General features: G+C 45.4%; 1 pseudogene; it reads right to left on the bottom strand.

Moving 5' to 3' along the window:
* Window positions 1-5,868: 5,868 nt before the first annotated feature.
* On the bottom strand, window positions 5,869-7,601 carry LOC123457378 (annotated as a pseudogene).
* Window positions 7,602-8,458: the final 857 nt, after the last annotated feature.

Below are 8,458 nucleotides of genomic sequence, written 5' to 3'. Positions count from 1 at the left end.
TGCAAATGAACTCCAGACCCATGTGCCGTGTTGTGGATCTGGCTTTACATGGGAACTTGGAAATCAAATCTTGGTCTTCTGGATTTGCAGGTAAGCCCCTTAACTGCTGAGCCATCTCTCCCACCTTGAGAATGTCTTTTGATGTTCATGTCACATATAACATGAAGTTATGAGCCCAGAGATGCCATACCAAGTTTTCAGGTGCAGACAGAACACTTCTTCAAGGCAGAAATGAAGGACACAGTAAGTTTGTAGGCAGAAATGTACAGACATGTGGGTGGGAAATGTGGTAAACCCTTTCTTTTTCTTTATTTTCCAGGAGATAGAGAAAGAGTCAGATAGAGAAAAAATGTGTGCACCATGGCCTCCAGCCACTGCAAATGAACTCTAGATACATGCACTACCTTGTGCATCTGCCTTTAACATGGGTCCTGAGGAAGCAAACCTGGGTCCTTAGGCTTTGCAGACCAGTGCCCTAACTGTTGAGAAATCTCTCCAGCAAGACCTGCAACTCTTGACTCTTCTTCTCCCACCTGCCAAATGCTGAGATTACTGGCACATAACACTACACCCAGATCAGGTGATGATGATGACAGAAGCCAGGGTTTTGTACATGCTAACAAGTATGCTACCCAGGGAGACATATGCTCAACCCAGAATGCATCTTATAAGACTGACATGCTGCCTTGGACATCACAGCAGATGTCCACATCATTTTCTCCCAACCATACCACTATGGTAAACAGCATAAGGCTCTGCTCATCTCATCTCCTTTTTTTTTTTTTTTTTTTTTTTTTTGGAGAAAGTGAATGAGAGTGAGAGAGACGGGGGAGGAGAGAGAACTGGTGCACCAGGGCCTCAGCCAATGCAATTGAACTCCAGATGCTTGCAGTGCCTAGCTGGCACGTGTGACTCTGCACTTGTCTCACCTTTGTGCATCTAGCTAACATAGAATTAGGAGAGTTGAACATGGGTCATTAGGTTTGTGAGACAAGTGCCTCAACTGCTGTGCCATCTCTGCAGTCCCTTTGTTTTGGACAAATTTCTACCTGTGTTGGTTCTCGTGCAAAATGTTGAGTTTCTGTGTGACACTGTAATTAATTTTTGTTGTTGTTGTTTTGGTTTGTTTGTTTGTTTTTCTTAGTTTGGGAACTCAGTAAAATCCAAGTCATGTGGCACATGGGTGGGTGACAGCAGATGATGGAGAAAATGTGTAAATCGTGCATGATCCTCTCCTAAGACATGTTGGGTGGGCAATCTGGTCAGCTTGGCCATACTACACACTATCTGGATTCTGAGAAGAAGCTGACATCTGGCACTCATTTTTTTTTCATAAAATTTATGCCTGTCTCTCAGTATGAGAAACAAAAAAAAACCCAATTTGTTAAAGTATATTTTCACCTCTCAGTTATTCCATCACAAACCTCTCATCCCAGCACTTGGGAGGGGAATTCCAGGTCAGCCTAGGCTAGAGCTAGAACCTGCCACACACACAAAAAAATCATACCTTCCCAGTCTGGGTTCCATGCAAAAACTGTGGGTGGATGCGGCGATCTGGAGTGAGTAGGCCAGACCCATTTGTCCAGGATACTCCCACCTCCCAAGTCTGGGTTCCCTGCACAGACAGTATGTGGTCGGTGCTGCAGTATGGAGTGAGTAGGCCAGACACCTGTCTCCAGGCTCCTTCCACCTCACTGATCTGGGTTCCCTGTGCCTGTCAGTGTGTGGGCGGACATGGCAGTGTAGAGTGAGTAGGCCAGACCCCTGCTTTGGGCTTCTCCAAACTCCTAGGGCTGGGTACCCTGTGCCAGTCTGTGTGTAGTCAGGCACTGCAGTGTGGAGTAAGTAGGCCAGGCCCCTGTTTCTGGGCTCCTCTCACCTCCTTGGTCTCCATTCCCTGTGTCAGTCTGTGTGCTGGAGTGCACAGCATAGAGTAAGTAAGAAAGATCCCTGTTCACTGGCTCCTCCCAGTCCCCTGGTCCTGGTAGGTTCCAATGTGTCTTGCTTGTGTAGACTTGTGGTCCCAGTGGGAGCTGCGGAATCAGGCATTTTGCTCTGATATCATGACTGGCAACTGGGTACCAACATCCCTGTTAACCTGAGTCAGAAGGTGCATGGGTTAAAGGACAAATATTTGCTTCCTCCTCAATAAAATAGAGTCTTCCCAAAATGGGTAGACAACAATGCAAAAAAAGCAACAAAAGTCAGAAGACAGAGAGATCTCTACCAAGAATGTCTAGTCTTAACAATGGTAGCAACCAAAGAAATCAACAAAAATTCAATCACAAAATGAAAACACAACAACTAATGAGACCCTGATCAAAAAAAAAAAAAAAAAATCACTGAATTAGAAGCAAACCATCAAAGAACCAACAATTAAATCAATAATATTGAGCAGAAATGTCTCCTAGAGTGTTCAGGTTTTGGAAGTAGGCTTAACTTGATTGAAAAAAAAAAACATTAGAACCCTCCAAATATATATGAATAAACTGAAGGTACATCAATAAATGGAAGCTCTCAATAACATGTTCATTAAAGAATGAACTCCAGGAAGTATCAAGAAAATCACAACTAGAATTGAAATCATACCACAAAAAAAGAGATGGTTATGATGCAAAATAACACAGCAGAAAGCAAAAATCAAAGAGAAATTATAAAAGCCTCTCTAGAACCTCTCACCAACACAGTTACTCATGTGGAAGACAGAACCTCTGACCTGGCACACAAGACATAAGGAATTAATTGGGAGGGCAAAAACTTTGCTAAGTTCAAAAACATCAAGTGAAAGGAATATGATGGAACTGTGGGACACCCTAAAATGGTCAAACCTCCAGATCATGGATATTCCAGAAAGGAGAGTATTCAGGCCAGAGGCAAAGAGACCACATTAAACAAAATTATTGCAAAAAAATTTTCTGAACCTCTCAAAAGAGAGGCCTATCCAGATACAAGAAGCCCACAGAAGATCAGACAGAACCAAAGAAGAAACTCTCCAAGACACATCATCATTAAAACTCTCAACAAAGAAAACAAAGAGAGAGTATCAAAAGCAGGAAAAGAGAAAGAATTCACAACATACAAAGGCAATCCCATCAGAATGACATCAGATTTCTCAGTGGAAAACCTAAAAGCCAGAAGGGCCTAGAATGAAACATTTCAAATATGAAAAAACTATGGCTTCCACCCTAAGCTCCTCTACCCAGCAAAATTATGCCTGAAAATAGATAGGGAAAGACAATTTTTTTCATGAAAAAAGTCAACTCTATGATTATATGAACATAAAGCCAAACCTACAGAGAATGATTGAGGGAATACACACAGAATAAATAGTCAAACAAAGAATCTCAAGAGGCAACAGGAGAAGATCACAATAACCAAAATAGACCAGACTCTACATAGTATAAAACACAAGAAAGTACTAAATGCCATAAAATACCTCATCATGGCAGGGATTAATTCAAACCTCATAGTAATAACTTTATGTGTTATTATGGGTCTTAACTCACCTATCAAAATACACAGGTTATCAAGATGGATAAAAACAATGGAACTTCCTATCTGCTATCTTCAAGAAACTGACCTCACCACTAAAGATAGATCCCTCTTCAGGGTGAAAGGTTGGAACATGATATTCCACGCAAATAGAAATAAAAAACAAGCTGGTGTTGCTATAGTAATATCTGATAAAATAGACTTCAAACCAAAAGTAATCAAAAAGACAAAGAAGACTACTTCTTACTCATCGAGGGAATGATCCAACATGAGCACGTCACAACCATAAATATATATGCACCAAACACAGGTGCATCACAGTTTTTTTTAATCTACTCAACAATAAAACAGAAGTAAACACCAACACCATTATAATTGGATATTACAATACCCCAGTATCATCAACAGAAAGATCATACAAGCAGAAAATCAAAAGGAAATAATAGAGCTCAACAAAATCAAAGAACTAGACCTAATAGATATCTACAGAATATTCCACCCCAACTCCACAGAATACACATTCTTCTCAGCAACCCGAGAAACCTTCTCCAAAATTGACCATGTATTAGGCCATCAAGAGTGCCTTCATAAAGTCAGGAACATTGAGATAACTTCCTGCATCATGTCAGATTGCAATGCTATGAAGCTTGAAATCAACAAGAGACATATCCAAAACTCCCCCAGCTCCTGATGACTAAACAACGCACTTTTAAATAATGAATGGGTCATGGAAGAAATCAAAAAATAAATTATAAAATTCCTAGAATTGAATGATAATGAAAACACAACATAACAAAACTTATGGGGAAAAAATGAAGGCAGTCATAAAGCAAAAATTCATAGCTCTAAATCCCTTCCTTACAGAGAGGGAGAGATCCTAAGTTAATAAGCTGACTGTCACCTAAAGGCACAGAAGAAACAAGAAGAATCCAACCTAAAGAGTTCCAGATGGAGGGCTGGAGAGATGGCTTAGTGGTCAAGCCCACTTGTCTGTGAAGCCTAAGGACCCTGGTTCAAGGCTCGATTCCCCAGGACCCATGTTAGCCAGATGCACAAGGGGGCGCACGCGTCTAGAGTTCATTTGCAGTGGCTGGAAGCCCTGGCACACCCATTCTCTCTCTCTCTCTGCCTGTTTCTCTCTCTGTCTGTTGCTCTCAAATAAATAAACAAAAATAAATTAAAATTAAAAAGAGTTCCAGATGGAAAGAAATAATCAAGATTAGAACGGAAATTAATGAATTTGAAACTAGGAACACATTTTAAAAAAATTCAACGAAACGAAGGGCTGGTTCGTTGAAAAAATAAACAAGGTTGACAAAGCTATAGCCAAATTGGTCAAGCAAAAGAAAAACAAACAAAATAAGTCTCAAATTAACAAAATCAGAAATGAACAAGGAGAGATCACAACAGACATTAATGAAATTGGAGGAATCATCAGGCCATACTTCCAAAATCTCTCCTTCACAAAACTAAATAATACAGAAGAAATGGATGAATTCCTAGACATGTACCACCTACAAAAACTAGCCTCAGAGGAGATTAATCTCCTAAACAAATCTATCACATCCATGAATATTGAAAAGGTAATCTAGGCACCGGCGGGCTGGTGGGCTGGAAGAAGGAGAGGGCAGGTGGTGCGGACGGACGCCAGCTACCCTGGACAGCGCATCAGCACCTGTGTGAAGGCATTGCTGTCCTGGAAGACGTTGTGGAGGGCGTGGACAGCACAGAGCTCCCAGCACTGCTTCTCATGGTAGATTTTTGGGGGTGCCACCTGGGGCAGCTCCAAGGATTCGGATTTGGCCTTGTTGCCTTTCCATGGCATGCAACTCATGTTTTTCGCCTTGGGTTCCAGAGAGGGCTGAGAACACCCCAATCTTCCCTCGTGAGGGAGAGGAAGACTTTTTAGTCTCTTCACCCCTGGTACAGGAGCCAACCACTTGTTTCCTGAGCGTGAGCCATGGACTCTCATTCTGGGAGTCTCCAATAACCTTTCATGGTTGGCCCCCATCTACCATTTCCTCCTTCCCACCCAGAGCCCCACTAGCTCTGCCAATTCACTACAGTCTATATATCCTAGGCAGCCCTGGGTGGCCAAGTAGGAACTGTGAGTTGGGACAGTGGACATTTCAGTACTTCCTTCCCAGAAGCAGGTCCTCACCATCAAATAAGACCACCACCCACTGAGAGTAACAGGCAAGATGCTGCCCAGTCTCTCCTAGACATGGAGCTCCTACCAAGCATCACCTGTCTGTATCTGGGCACACAGCAAACAGCCAGGAGTCAGCTGGGGGAGCCAAGGGCACAGGCTGGACCTCTCAGTTCACTATTGATAGATGACTCAGGAAGATGCACAGGAATGTGCTGGGCCCGCCCTCAGGGCTTGCATTATTTGCTCTGCCCCTCCACAGCTGATGGGGCAGCCCTCGTATTGCAGTGGTGGGGGAAGGTGGGCATGAGCTCTGGCTCACAGGCTGTGGGAGAGGGGCATCTCAGTGTTGTGCTTGGGGATGACTTCCCAGGCAATAGGCTTCCAGGTCATGATGGGGTTCCTCATTTGGGCATGCACTGGGCTAGTCCTTCCTCCCTGGTGACCGTTTTGTGTGTCCCTGAGATGCCTGTGGCCCTCTTGCACAGGCCTGTGCTGGAAACCCACACAGCATTTACAGAGGTGCTGGCCAAGCCGTCAAAGAGGAAAGCTTGAAGGGGGTCTGGCAAACTCACGTAGGGGTTTCCCCTTGAAATAGGAGCTCTCCAGGCAGTCCCCTGCTGTTTCCCTGAAGAACAATAGCCCATTAGTGGAAACTATGGTCTCAACAGCCCTCAATTCAACTTCCAATAACTGAAGTCTGGGACCTAGAAACTGATAGGAAGCTCAGAGTGGCTTTAATACCTAAGAGAGCAGAATCCACTCTGGACACCTAGTTGCCGAGTGTCTACTATGTCTGGGACAAGAACACCTATAGCTCATGCTCTGAGAAGCCATCTTCAAAAAATTCCAGTTGAGCTGAGGTACAGTCAGTGGAACAGGGCTTGCTTGGCACACACGAAGCCCTAGGACACCCCTCCCCCAACCACAAAAAGTATTAAGGATTTGGGTTCAAGGTGTCCTTGCACAGAGAGAGGTCAGTGTTCTCTCCTAAGAGGCATATAGGGGCCTGTAGGTTAGGTCTGCACCTTTTCTTGGGGTCATACATGAAGAGGAAATTGAGCAGGTGCAGTCCAACCCCTGAGAGCCATGGGAACTTGTGCTTGAGGTTATTGTAAGGCTGTTTCCTCAAGCTCTACTGGCCAGCCAGGGGCAGCTTGGAAAAGCCTGGCCAGATGTTCTCACTTGGCGTCCCCAGCAGCTGCACAATCAAGTCAATCTGGTGGGTCTCAAGACGTGCCAGGGAGGAGGGGCTTGTGAGCCAGTAGTTCTGCCAGGATGCAGCCCACAGCCCACATGTCGATGCTGGTAGTCTGGGTGGTAGTTTCCAGCATCAGCTCAGGGGCTTGTTACCACAGCGTAACCACCTTGGGGGTCACTGGCTTTACTGGGACACCATAGGCCCGGGCCAGACCAAAGTCCACTGTCTTCACACAGCCCCTATCCATCATGAGCAAGTTTGAGGCCTTCACGTCCCTGTGCATGATGAGGTTGCTGTGCAGGTACTGAAGGCACTAAAGCACCTGCAGCATGATGCCCTTGACCTGGGCCTCAGAGCAGGGCGCTGACATATTCTCCAGGAGACTGGCCAGATCTTGCTCACAGTAAGCCATGACCAAGAAGATGCTCTCCAGGTGGTAACCAACCACCACCTCCTTCAGTTCCACGATGTTCAGGTGGCGGAGACGCAGGAGCAGTGTGATCTCCCGCAGGCTGCTGATGGGAATACCATCTTTCTCCTTGTCCATCTGCACCTTCTTCAGGGCAACAATTTCATCTGTCTGAGTGCCCTGGGCCCGATACACTATGCCACAGGTGCCCTCGCCAGTGCATTTCAGCTTCTCAATTCCTTCACGCTCTGGCATCACCCCAGCCTGTGTTCTGGTGGCACCGTGAAGAAACCTTCCTTACGGATACACTTCAGACGGATCTGATCCGACTCGGGGTCTGCCTCCGCCATGCCCAGCGCTGGTGCCCCCCCACTCATTGTGTGTCCATGAATAACTTCTTAAGCAAACTATAAAACATGGTGCTTAGGCTGGGGCTGTAGCTCAGTATGGCCAGCATGCTTGAGAGGGGAGGGGAAGATTGAACCCCTGCAAGGTGAGGACTTTGAGATGACAGAAGACTCTGTTCATGTCTGCTTTGTGTCCAGAGTTGATGTGGACAGTTCTACAATGAGGGAATCACTTAACCTTCCCAGCCACACCGATGCTAAGAGGAGAACAAGATACACCCAGAGGGAACATTTACCTGAGAGTGTGCTCTCCCTGGTGTCAGAGTCAAGCCTGGAAGTCCAGGATGCTAAAGCCTGGAAGCCTCTTTGTGCTGCCTGCCCACACTGCCCGCTTTATGTTCAGGGGCTGCTGGACCTTCCCCTGGGGCAGGGTGGATGATATAGACGAAGGACCACCTAACAATTTCTGTGGAATATGTAGGTGGGAAATTTGAACATTTGCCTACAACAGACTCACCAGGCTTCTCCCAAAACCTCTCCAAAAAGCCAATCTAGGTCAAAATCCTTCTTGAGTTTTGTACTTTGGTTTTGAAGTCATCATAACTCCACACATGCTGGTTGCTGGTCTTTGGTTGGCAATCTTGACAAATTTGTCACTGTGCCTCCCTGCTTTGAGACCATGGAACAGAAGCTAGAGCAGGAGGGACAGGAGGCTGGGAGGCTCACTGCCACTGCTTCTCTTTGTAAATACTCCATCATGTTTATAGAGGAATAATTCAGTGTAGGAGTATGTCAGTTCTCCCTGTTTGGTCTATAAGTTCACTGTCATCATCTCTTTAAACTGCAGAGCTAGGAATGCC

This window comes from Jaculus jaculus, unplaced genomic scaffold (genome assembly GCF_020740685.1).
Source record: "Jaculus jaculus isolate mJacJac1 unplaced genomic scaffold, mJacJac1.mat.Y.cur mat_scaffold_41_1_1322751_arrow_ctg1, whole genome shotgun sequence".
In the NCBI taxonomy this organism is placed as follows: Eukaryota; Metazoa; Chordata; class Mammalia; order Rodentia; family Dipodidae; genus Jaculus; species Jaculus jaculus.
This window is presented reverse-complemented; position numbering and strand designations above follow the sequence as displayed.